The sequence below is a fragment of the Talpa europaea genome (genome assembly GCF_964194135.1).
Source record: "Talpa europaea genome assembly, chromosome: 16".
Lineage (NCBI taxonomy): Eukaryota > Metazoa > Chordata > Mammalia > Eulipotyphla > Talpidae > Talpa > Talpa europaea.
Window position 1 is genome coordinate 24,995,593 of NC_140084.1, and position 13,141 is coordinate 25,008,733.

Sequence of the window (13,141 nt, forward strand, 5' to 3'; positions counted from 1 at the left end):
ACTGCAAGTGATAGAAAAACAACTCAGCAATGAGAAGTGTAGGCCCAGCTGGGTCTGGGGTGTAAACACCATCACCAGCCCTAACTCTTCCTCCACCTCCCATCTCTGCCTTCCTCTCGCGAGCATGAGTCCTGGCAGGCCCCTCTCCTGGTGGTGACTCCTCAGCTCCTGGCTTACTTCCTACGAGCTTAGCATCCAGGAAGGAACCACCTCTTCTATCAAAGCTGCAGCAAGAGCCCTGGGTCTCCTCTCATTGGTCCAGTCTGGGTACGAACCACAGCAACCAACGCACGGTGCTCTCGTTAGCCAGACGTGAGTCATGAACCTACCATTAGAGGTAAGGAATGAGGTGAAAGCAGCATGCTCCCCAAAGGGAAGGTGAGGGGCTGCTCACAAAAGCAAGTAAATGAACAACTTGACTAAAACAACCAAGTCTCTGGGCACGATGAAGAAGTTCTTACAACTGCAGTTGTTATAAATAATAGCACGCTAAGCAGTTAACCAGCACGTTCAAGAGTTAGTATCTCCTGGGTAATCCTACGCTTCTAGCTAATATGGCACGCTCCACACCCACCATGTCTGGGTCACTGAATGGCTTGGTTTGGGGTGCCCCAGATGCAGATTCCAAGACAAAAATTTGAGCAAAAATTATTTTGTTTGAGAGATTGGGAATCTCTGTAGGGGTGAGGGAAAGTGAGGCAGGACAGGGAAGGTAGTGGAGAAGAGAAGGTTAGGAGTCTGCTTAGCAGTGAGGACTCGGGGAGACGGCAAATCACACCCAGTCATCACACCCAAGGGGTGAGCCTGGAGTCCACTCACCCGTTCCTGTGTGTCATTCTGAGAATGGCTCATTCCCTTGCACTGCCAGCTGCCGCGCCTGTGACATAAGAGACGCAGGTGCTGGGTGCTGGGAAGGGGCCTCATGCACCAAAGCACCTTGGCAGGGAACAGCAACACCTGCAGTTTCCAAAGACTAACTCGACTGAACTACATTGTCTTGGAGGTCCTAAAGTCACTGAGAATCTTGCCCTTTCTCCAAGTCTATAATAGGAATCATTTACCATTATACCAAGCCCTTTACAAAAATACAGTTAGTAGAGATTTTGGATAAGTAGAATGCTGAGTAAAGTCATTTTATGAGATTTAAAAGTTAGAAATGTCTTCTTAGAGAATGATACTTTTCCCTCTTTGATATTATTCTCACTAAGAATTTCAAAACATTTTATAAATAACATGGTCTCTAAGCCACTCTGAGCAGGGAAAACTGAATTTCAAGGGTTTTTTTTAAGTCAATTTCTTTTTTTAAAGATCCAAACTGGTTGCATAACCTTCTAGAGACAAAGTAACTGACAGATTGATTTTTGCACTTTTTAACCCAATTGTTCTAACTTTTGATGAGATGCCGCCATAGCAAATATGTGACACGGCTTCTCAGAGATCACTTTGGCCAGTCCCTAGAGTGGGTCCCTCAGTGTCTTCAGCCCAAAGAGAAAGAAACGGGAGGTTAAAGAAGGAACACTTTGCTCCTGAGAGCCCAGCAGAGACTGTGATCATTACACAGGACAGTCACCCACTGCAGGTCATTGATGCGACAGGCCCCGGGCACTCTGCTATTTAAAAGGCAATTTAATGCCCATCATCTTGTAACCCTGTGAGATGGGAGGATGTGGATCATGAGTTCCACACACCAAGGGCCGAGCCTCATCCAGGCATGGGGGCTCCAAGGTCACCGGAAGAGGCAGAAACCAAACTCAACTCCAGACCCACCAGGTCCTAGTGTAAAGGTCTTTCCACAAAACTTCTGGGTCCTAGATGCCTAGTTTCTCAGGAACTAGTAAAATCATTAGATTGAACCATCCAAAATTTCCTATTTTCCAGCAATCCAATAGTAGCAAATTTATGATCAAATAATGTCAAATTTGTCATTTTTATCGTCAAAAACTGTGGAATACCAGTAGTTTCACATAGTAACTAAATACAAAACAATTCAGGAAACTGATTTTTATGAGCAAGAACATGGTGGAGGGACTCCATTATTACTACTATTTCAAATAGGAAAGACTGTTTTAATCAAAAGGTAGGAAGGCTCCATCTCAGACTGCACGACTTCATGCTACGAAGCACCTGCTGTGCTGCCTGCCCTGGGCTCGCTGGACCAAGACAGACTTTCCCCATCTTGACAAAGACCAGCCAGGGAGCCCATCCTAGGCCAATGTCATGGACACTCTGCTTCAGTGAGGCTGGCACTGCTACCCTGGCCCCTCCTCCACTGCAGTGACTCAGCACCCACCCCACTGGCCCCAGAGAAAGAAGTGGGTAGAAGGTAGGAGGCAGCTGTCATCGGGTCCCCGGGCACAGCCTGGCAAGGCACGGGAGGGACCACACCAATGGTGACGATGTGACTGCCTGGGAACCACCCCCACTGCATGGTGGAGACGAGGGAAGTGGAGCCACAGAGGAGGCTCCTCCCATGCATCTCACAGCAAAGCTACGGGCTGAACAGAAGTGATGACTCATAAAGCTCACAACTGTTTGGAGACCAATTCCTTTATAAAAAAAAAGAAGAAGAAGAAGAAATATGTCTGTTTATTCTTTCTCTGCACCAAGCTCAATATTTAAATGGAGCATTTTCATGAACAGGCCCCACAGATCATCATCTTTGCTGCATTAGTTCTAATTGCATTATTGCTTAATTGCAGAGCAATAGAGTGTGTAATTTGGGAACTGTAATGCCTGGGGGGCTGGGAATGATTTAACTTTTCATGCAAAGCTCAGAGTTGGGAAAACTGGCCTGAAGACAGCAGCCAATGTCCAGCCTCCCTCTCCAGCTGCCTTGTGGGACATCTCAGCTCCTCACATCAGGGGCAGCAGAGACCAAAGACCTCCCTCCCCTCCCTGGTGGCATTCATGCTACCTTTGCAGCAGAACCTCACGAAGAGGTTCTACACTTCTAAGAAGCTTGTCTGAGAAGGGAAGTAGATGAGAAGCTTCAGAAAGGCTGGGTCCACAGTTGCTGCATACCTGCCTGCGGGCTGGTGAGTGCGGATGGATGTGGCTTTGTGTCTGGCTGCAAAAGAGACAGACTAGCGAGGGGAAATGTGTCACAGAGTCCCTTGTGAGGGAACAGGCTGAGGAGGTTTCTTCATAAAAGGAAGCATATACCTTAGTCGCTAAAAGGAAAGTTAGACAAAAAAGGAGCTGCCAAGACGACCAATCCTTTCTTCTCTTGAGTGCAACTGCTTTTGCTGAAAAAGCATTGCTAAGAAGCCTGTAAGGGTTTAGGGAGAAGAAGCAGAAGGGGGATGGCTTCCAAGGGTGTGGGTCTAAAACCTGGCATGCCACCATGATGAAAACCCTGGAAACAATCAACCCAATAGATGATGTGTGTGTTCTGCTACATCTTACCTAATGGTGAAAGATGAAGTGCTTTTGCCACCAGACCAGGAAGGAGACAAAGATTTCTGTTTTAACCACTGTTATTCACTCTGTGCTGGAGGTGCTAGTTAGTGCAATAAGGCATGAAAAGAAGAAAATAGCATACAATTGGCCAAGGAAGGAGCAAAGTCATCCACAGTTGCTGACTGCATCTTCAGCTATGTTGAAAACCCTAAGGAATCTATGAAAAATCTACAGAAATTATGGATTTTGTAGAGCTGTAAGGAAAGGATCAATATACACAAATACATTGTATTTATATTCCCTACCTACAGTCATCAATTTAAACATGAAATAATACCATTTACATTAGCATCAAAAATTTGAAATAAATGTGGCAAGAGATACGCGAGTCCTAAGCTCACCAAACTTTGAGAGAAATGGAGGAGACAGAAACAAATGGGAAGAGAGACGCCAGCCACCACAGCCTAGAGTTTTCTTAGTAAACAGGTTTTTAACCGTAACTTTAATTTGTTAATAGACATAGGACTATTTGAATTACCTTACATTTTCTTGAGTAAACTTTGGTATTTTGTATCTTCAAAAAAATTTGCCCACTTTATGTAAATTATGGGCACTGAGTAATTTTCCTGATACTTCTGTGCTATCAGCTTTCTCCACTCTGGCCATTGGAAATGTGACCTATTCCAGCCCTATGTGAGTTCCAGAGACTGTTCCACCTGCTTCCTTCTGAGGGTTCTTTCAGTGGCCACTACCCAGGAACCCCGGGCATCAGGAGGGCGCAGTGCCCCTCACAGCCCTCGCGCTGCTCTGCTGTGGCTTTGTGATGTGCTGGTTTTGCCAGCACTGCAAACTGGCCCTCTTCCCCAGAGAAGACTTGTGGGGGGGTGGTAAATGAACAAAATTGAGAAAATGGCACAAACCACGCTTCCAAGAAGCTTGTCTGAGAAGGGAAGTAGATGAGTAGCTAACGGAAGACAGGACCGAGGGATGGGTGGGGATGCTTTCTGCTCAGTGTCCAAGTCTGAAATCTGTGCATCGTCTAAGGAGGAAAAGGCATTTACAGGTAGAGACTAAGAGGTGGAAGAAGGAGGATACTTGAGGAAGCAAGATCCCAGGGGTGAGAGCAGCAGGGAAGGACCAGCGCCAAAGGAGAAAAGATCAAAAAGAGCAAGCCTGAGGCCTAAGCACTGCTCTCCCTGACCCCAAGAGAGGTTGACCACGCATGGCAGCTCCCATGCTGGGCGATGGCCGTCTGACCATCAGGCAGAGTCATTTCTACCAACCCAAGCCTACAAGTCTGAGAGCTGCTTTGGCAGCAAGAGGCAGGAAGCCCCAAAGTGCACTGAGGAAGCCCCCAAAGTGCACACTGCCCTACCACACAGTTCAGGTCTGCCTGGGGTGGCCCCAATACTGAGGCACATACAAGACGGTAGCATTAGGTCCCACAGAGGAGGGCGGAACCACCTGATTTCTACCAAGTAAAAATGTGTCATAGTGACAGAATATGGAGCACAGACTGGTTCAGCCAAAAGAGAACAATGGGGCTGGATTTCACTCTGGCTGGTTCCAAAGCACAGCAGTGCCCAGGTCTAGCCCCATCTTCACCTCTCAGGACTCTGAACTGATGCAAATAAGGTGGGAAGCTGGGCCTCCCTGGTGGCACAAGGGGTTAAGACACAACCTATGAAGCTGTCCGCAGCCACTGCAGCCGAGTTCGATCCCCAGGCAGAGAGCTCACCCACATGGCACAGCAGACCTCTCCTGACTCGCCTGCTGCTCCCCTCAGCAGTGTATTTCAGTCAATCCACCTGTTCTTTTCCCCACTCTGTCTCTGGTGAATCCTCTTCCCTTCTGCACCTTTGGCCTGTACCCCAGTTCTTGTATGAATAAATAAATAAATCGTTAAAAAAGATGGGGAGCTGATGGCAGTGAGTCCACCAGGTCAAGGAAAGTTCCAGAGTTGAGTCCTGGTTCTGATGCCCCTGGCCTGGGTCATATGCTCAGTTGAAAACAATCACCAGAGCCAAAGGGTGGACCAAATGTGCTGTCCTGGTAAGCCCTCCCAGGATGCACAAGGGCTGAGGGGTGAAGCTCAGGTAAGTTTTTCCCGAGAGGGCCATGTGCTGGGGGCATAAACAGTTAGCATACATGGCCTACGGGAAACCTGAGGGGCTGCTCCGAGGCAGCAGGCAGGGGGGGACTGCTCCACAAGGAGCTGAGGCCTAACATACGTTTTTGTGGTGGAATTTGGTCCCACAAGGAAGATATGAGAAGGAGAGACAGCCAGCCACAGCTGGGAAAATGGAAATGTCATTCTGGAAACATTGCATTTTTCAGAAGGTGCATCACGTCTGCTTCGGAAACAGTGTTCATTAACTTCTCTTCGACCTTTGAGTTTGGTGCACCTTCTACTTTGCTTCAAATGAACCCATAATTCCATCTCGAGAATCCAACTGGAACTAATTCCCTTATTAAATAAACTTCACTGGGGGCTGACTACCTTGGCCCTGGGAGAAAATGCATCTTGCTTTTACTGAGACCAATCTAGGTCAGCAATGCAAAAGTTGCTTGTTGAGAGAGGTAACCACAGCTTAAATGAAGGTGCAGAGTGGAGAGGAGAGGGTGGTGCATGACTATGATTAGGGCGGGCAGCCTGACCCTCTGGGGAGCCCTTTGAAACAGAAGGCACCAGCAGGATCTCGGGAGCAGACTCCAGCTCTCCCTGCTGCATGGGCCCGAGGTAGGGGTTCCCAAAGTGGTTCCCACAGGGGCTGTCAGCTTGGCTAACAATTAAGTGGGTACCCCTCTCTCTGTTCCCAACTAAAGGCCGTAAGTCATGGGTCAAGATGCAGCTGATCTGGTCTTGTAAAGACAATGCTGTCTCCAGACAAACCAGTAACTTCAAAGAATGTCAACTCCAAGGATTGTGACATTGCTAAAACTCCCAGATCCCAGATGATAAGGTTCTCAATAGATAGGGCAAATTTTAACATCCCTCTTTGTCTTCCTCAATGAATATTCATCAGACAAATAGATTAACTGGACCCCAACCAGGATTTTCTTTGCAGAAATCCGGCATGTCTCATGTTGCAAACTGCTTATCATCCTCCCTGAGAAGCTCAGAGGTTGGGCTGCTTTCCTAGAGTTAACCAGAGGCTGTGCAGGGCTTGAATTCTCGCTCTGGATTCTTTTATAAACTCACTTGCTTTTGCTTGCCTCAGTTTACTTAAGTCAACCGTTTGCTCCTGTGTAAGAACAGACACTGGAAAATTGGGGGGCTGTGCCTTCTGCTCCTGGGCCCTTTGTTAGCAGATATGACCCTGGTGGCCAGCTTTCAAGATAGGCACCAATGATTCCTGTCTCCTGGCATTGTTGCCCTACCCACACTGAGTAGGACTGGCCTATGCAACCAACAGAAGTTTGCAGAAATGATGTCTTTGGAGGGGAGCTCATGAAAAAATACTGCAGCTTCTGCCTGGCTCTCTTGGCTCATTCACTCTGGGAGAAGCCAGCGGCCATTTTAAGATACTGGTGGAAAGGCAAGGGGCGGGGGTGGGGGAGTTCCACGGGCCATCTAGGGAGTTGGTCTTCCAGCCCAGCCAAGTTTGTAGATGGCTGAACCCTCACTGATGTTTGGGCTACAAGATGAGAAACCCAGTTAAGCTACCCTCAAATTCCTGACTTAGACACAGAGACAGTAAGTGTTCCTTCAAGCCACTCAGTTCAGGGGTAATTTATTACTCAGTAATAAATAACACAGCTCCACTTCCACATGCAGGCAAACAAGTCTTGTTTCCTTGTATGTCTCAGAGTTGGAGGACTGGCTCTCACTCAGCACGGTGTTCACCTCCTGCTGAGTGGAAGCTTCTGGAAGGCAGACACCAGGTTGTCATTAGTGCCCTCTGTCTCTTGACAGGAGAAACCCTGTAGGCATAAAGGTGTTTCCTCCCCAGGCAGCTCCCTTCCAGAACTCAATACGAGGAATGTAAAAGCTCTTCAGTTAAAGGAAAACATCTGGGCTCAGATTCAGTGTGATTCAGGGACTGCGTCTTGCAGAAACAAAAGCTACTTGCAAAAGAGCCAACAAGCCAGTGCAACAGTTTCGGGAGGCTGTGTCCAGCCGGCCACCTCCCCAGTCCACAAGGGCGCCCCGAAACCAATCAGCAGCACACGTCTCTTGGCCAACTGGCTGTCCCTGCTGAGTCACACAGGCTGCAGAGTACACTAGACGCCCCTCCTCCTCAAGGAATTCACAAATCTCCTGGGGAAAGCTCGAGGGAGGGCCTTCCAACCCACCCTAGAACAGTAACCTTTCAGCTGAGTCACAAAGCTAAGCAGACATCTGGGAGGAAGAAAGCCAGTCTGCGCTGCAGCAGTGGCGTGAATGAACACACATCTCTCCCCTACAAGATGCAGAAACAACGGCAGCTTGTCATGGCTGAGCATGGACCGTGAGGCAGGGTGGTGACAGGTTAAGTGGGACATGGGTCGTGTAAATGTGGGGAGACAGTGCCTCACCGGTCTCACAGCCTGTAAGCAGAGGTGCTGTCAACCTTTGTCCTGGACAATCTCTTCAAGGATATTTATGTAGTGAGCAGGCTGTGAAGAGAGACACACTCGTTCTACCACTGAGCACACTGACTCACTGTTACAAGAGTCAGGGTTGCTCGGGGTGTCTCTCCTATAACACCACCCACTGTGCATGCACTGAGCCAATACAAGAAAATGTGGGTCCTCTGGTTATTGCTACTTCTATGAGAACACAGCCCTTCCTCTCTTACCAGCATGCAAGAAACGGTGACAAGCTAAGCAGGTAACTTACAATCAGGGTGGCTCTCAGACCATCACAGTTTCTGCCAGGAAAGCCCTGGATGCCAGGTTGTGTGTCCTGCTGTTTCTTGGGCAGGAAAACTACCATGCCATTTCTATGGTCACTAACCACAGAGACTGGAGGAACATACAGGGTGTTTTGATAAAGGGTTATTTATTTGGTTGTTTGGGTTTGTTTTTCAAGATATATAGAAACATCTTAAGGAAAATTTAAAATCCTCTAGGTTTTATTTCTTAGCAGGAGTTAAATAAGAATCTGCAGGGTTAGAAGGGGAGGCAGCCTGGTGTCCCTAACCATGTTCACTGAGCCTCCAGCACCAATGCCTGGAGGATTAACCAACCTCCCATTGCCTACAGCGAAGGGCTTATGACCCCCCATCAGGATCCCCTGCAAAGAGCACCCCACTGTGGGCCTCCTTGGGCAGTGTCTTAGTCTTCTCAGGAGCTGTACAAAAAATGACAGGCAGGTGGCTAACACAGCAGAAACTTACCCCTCACAGTTCTGAAGGCAGGAAGTCCAACATGGCTGGGCTCACGTGTGGACCCTCTCCTTGGCTTGCACACAGCTACCTCCTCCGTGTCCTCAGATGGCGGAAGGAGTGTGAGTCTGCTGGCCTCTCTGCTCACAAGGGCACTAATCCCACTATGGGAGCACCACCCTGAGAATCTCACCTAACCCTAAATATCTCACAAAAGCCCCATCTCCAAATACCACCCCATTGGGGGGTATGGCTTCAACATATGAATTCTGGGGACAATATTCAGCCCACAGCAGGAGTCTGAGGTCCTGACTCCCAAGAGCTCACAGGACATACTTGCATCCACCAGTTTACCCTACAGCAGCACAAGGCTCCTCGAGCCCTCACCCGAGGGAGCTGAACATCTGCTAGTTCAGCTCCTGTTCCTGGGTGGCAATGGCAATGGTCTCCGAAGTAGGTGGCTGGTTATCCATTTTTAAAATCTCAAGGAAGCAGGTACACTCCTCCTTCTTTCTCTCAACCAGCCAGTGCACTCTGGTGGTCAAATTGGTCAAATCATCTGACTACATTCCCTTTCAATTTCATCTAAACCCAATTTCATTCATTTTTCTTCCCTGGAAAGTACTCCCTGGTCTTAGAAGCAAGATGTACTAATTGGATGGTTTCCAGTGGTGGGGGCTTCCTCCTTCATAGTCAGGATGGCCTCACCTCAACAGGGGTCACTGTGAACTATCCCCTGAGAAGAGTTACCTATGAACAGTGTTTTGCAAAGTTTACCTAAAGTTACGCCCCCAATTCCATTCTTAAAGGAATGGAATTTTTTTAACGATTTATTTATTTATGCATACAAGAACTGGGGTACAGGCCAGAGGTGTGGGAGGTGAGAGGATTCACCAGAGACAGAGTGGGGAACAGAACATGCAGATTGACTGAAATACACTGTTGAGGGGAGCAGTGGGCGAGACAGGAGATGTCTGCTGTGCCATGTGGGTACCTCCCTGGCTGGGGATCGAACTCATGCTGCAGTGACTGCAAATGGCTTCACAGGTTGCGTCTTAACCCCTTGCGCCACCAGGGAGACCCAGGAATGGAATTCTTAGAGAGGATGGAAACCCAATTTCTTGACATTTTGTCCCCGCTAAAAATAACAGTTAGTTGTTCTAACAATAATTTCTGCTGAAACCCCCTCTGCATTGTTTTTTGGAGTCAAGGGAGCCACTGGAAAAAGAAAATGTTAAGGTACTTAACACATTCTGAGACACTCTGCCATCACATTCAACTCGCAGTGCGAGGGGGATGTCACAGGTGAGGAGCCTCCCAGTTTAGCTTCTGAGAATCCAGAAGCTTCTGGGCCTAGAAAAGTGACCAGAGCAACAACCAGGCCAGATGAGTCTGTGGTACAAGGGCCACCACCATGGCACCTCCTCCTCTCCATGACCTCTCCAGGTAACGGTCCAGGACGCAGCACCAGGAGTCCCCATGACAGCCCACAAGCCAGGAGCCCTTGACTTGCACCCACTTCCCACCAGCTGGCCACACCCTGCACCCTCCCTCACAGGGGGGCAAGCATTTCTCAGGAGAATGAAATTACTCAAGAAGCTCAAAACAAAAGCTACAACTTTAAAAAAATAAGGCAACAGGGCCTCCCCGGTGGCGCAGCAGTTGAACGCTGGGTTGCAAAGTGCCCGTAGCCTCTGCAGCGCCGGTTCAATACCCGGCTGCCAGGAGAGAATCCCACATGGCACGCAGACCTCTCCTGTCGCGCCCGCTGCTCCCCTCAGCAGTGTACTTCTGTCCTTCTGCCTGTTCTGCTCCCCGCTCTGGCTCTGGTGAAATTCTCTCACTCTCCGCGCTTCTGACTGTACCCAGTGCATGTATAAATAAATTAATTAATTAAAAAAAAAAGAAAGAAAGAAAAAGAAAAAAAGATCAGGCAACAAGTCAACACTCAAACAATCCTACGAGCCTTTGCTGGAAGACTCTCCAGTTTTCTCTATATTTGACACAGTTAATTGTCATCTCTTAGCTTAATTTGCTGACAATCGTGGCAAGATATGGAGTTTAGGAAAAAAAATAGATGCAAGGATGGGGAGGGACCTGGGGTACCAGGGGCAGGTTGCTGTCATCCCTCGTCCTCAGGAAGGAGGCCCGGGAAGCACAAGATGGCCTCCTTGCCAGGGGACAGTTCAGCTGTCAGCCCTCGTGGTCACGGCCCATCTCCCCGGCCCAGTTTCCCTCTTTATTATCTGTTGAGTCAGTTGATAAAATCAAATCTCCTTTAAGGATGCAATTGCCCTAAGTCCCACCCAGTGACACATCACACAACTTAATCCCTTCCCATTAGTGCCCAGTGCGCGAATTGATGTGCTGAAAATTAATGTCATTGATCTTCATTTGAGAATATGGTCAACAAGGCATAATTTTTTCTGATCAATGTTGCTGATCAATTACTTAATAAAAGGATAAAAGGCCGGGCCTCCCTGGCAGAATGAATGTCTGTGTCTCCCACGCAGCGCTCAGACCTCGGGTGGCTTCTCTGCTCTGGTCTCGGCATGAGTAACTGATGACCCTTCATGCACAGTGACAAACTTGGGGAAGGGAACAGAAGGAGGGAAGCTCCTAAAGCCAACAGCTGGGGGCAAACTGGACACAGCAGCTGCCTTGGGGGAACACTTCACAGAAAAGCCCCTGAGGCTCACACCCCTGCCCCTCTAGTCTCTGCACCCCAGTGCATCAGCTCCTCAGTGCAGGGGAGGCCAGAGGAAAACCTGGACAAACACAATTTACTTCTCCCCCATCACACGCAAAGGAGGTGAGCCAACTTCTCTGAATTCTGACCATGTCAGAGGCAAGTCCTAGTCCAGGTCTTTGAAAGGCAAAATCACCCAGGTGTGTTCAGTCCTGCCTGCCCCTGGCCCTCTCACACTCAGACTCCAAGTCAGGGCTCAGCTGCCAGGCCTGGGCTGTCCTGTCACAGGGTAGGTTTATTTTTCTGCCCTCCCCACAGGAATTTGCATTTCAAAATAAATGGGGAGAAAGCAGTGCTCCCCTTTGAGAGAATGAGCCCACTGTTTGAATTCCAGGGTCCAGGGTTCCTGAGGCAGGAGCTTGGGAGTGGGGCACAGGAGGGCCCAGGGGCCTGTTTCAAAAGCCCCCTGTTCAGCAATGGGGCTGCACCTCTGCCTTTCTGCTGGTTTGGGACATTCTGTCACTCCCACATTCCTCCCTGTGTCCTGGGTTCCAGCGCTGAGGCTACGTGTGGTTTTGACCGACAGCGCGGTAATGACAGGGGGTGTTGCCATGCCCGCTGGCTCTCCTCCACAGGCACTTGTCCCGTGATAAAGAGGAGGGAAATTGCAATCAAGTGGCTCCAAACCCAGATGTCATGAATAAATGTCATCACATAGTTACTAATGTCAAAAAAACAAATAAAGCTTAATTGGTAGCAATTTTGCTAAGTAACTTTGGCTCCCTTTGTCTCAATTTCTACCTCTATAAACACAGAAAAGGACACTTGTCACACGAAGTTCATGAGCTCATGTTCATATATCACTGCCCAGCGTTGGGTCATTTACTCTGCGGGTTTGACTGCCCCTTTCCGTGGTAATAAAGTCATTGTTAGCCAAGTCATTGCCTTGGGGCAGAAAATCATTTCATGACAAAATAATAATAATAACAATAACAATAACAATAATAATAATAATAATAATAAAGGGCGCTTACAAAAAAACCTGAGAGGGGTAAAACTCATGTCTCACCTTCCCCCAGGTTAGGCGAGAGTCCCGTCTCACTGGCCATGATACTGCTGGCTGTGAACCCTGCCAGCACGCTGGCTCCTGCCTCCTCCCCTCCTGCCTCCTTGACGCGCCATCAATTTCTGAATGTCATCAACACTCACACTCCACCTCCTCCCCACGGTCTCAGTGTATCTCTCCTTTTAGTCTCTGTCTTATTATTTAAACCACTTGACTAACAGGGAAGGGGCTGCTCAAAATCGTTACATTCTTTGTAGAAAAACCACCCCCAGCTCATAGATGTCAGTTGTTTCAGTCCTGAGGGCTGCAATTCTTTGAAGTGGCCAGTAAACCCCATTTTCAGGAGGCTTGAAGGGAAATCTAACTCCAAGACCAGAGGAGCTGGCCATGTCAATCCTTGTGCTAGGCTGCCATCTAGTGGTGGCTGGGCTATCCTGCTGCAGACCTGGGGCATCTGTGCTAAGATTCTAAAACCTCCCTAAAATCCCTGTCAGCAAGCAGCTTCTCTGCTCCTTCTTGATTGTCTGTCCGCCTCAGCCTACTCACTTCTACTTCAGTCCCCACCATGTCTAGCAGGGGGACTCAGAAGTCCTACAAGATGCCCAGCTCCAGGCCCCAGGCCTTGAACAGACACTCCTACTCAAGTGTGCCTGGTGGCCACATCAGCTCCTCAGCCTT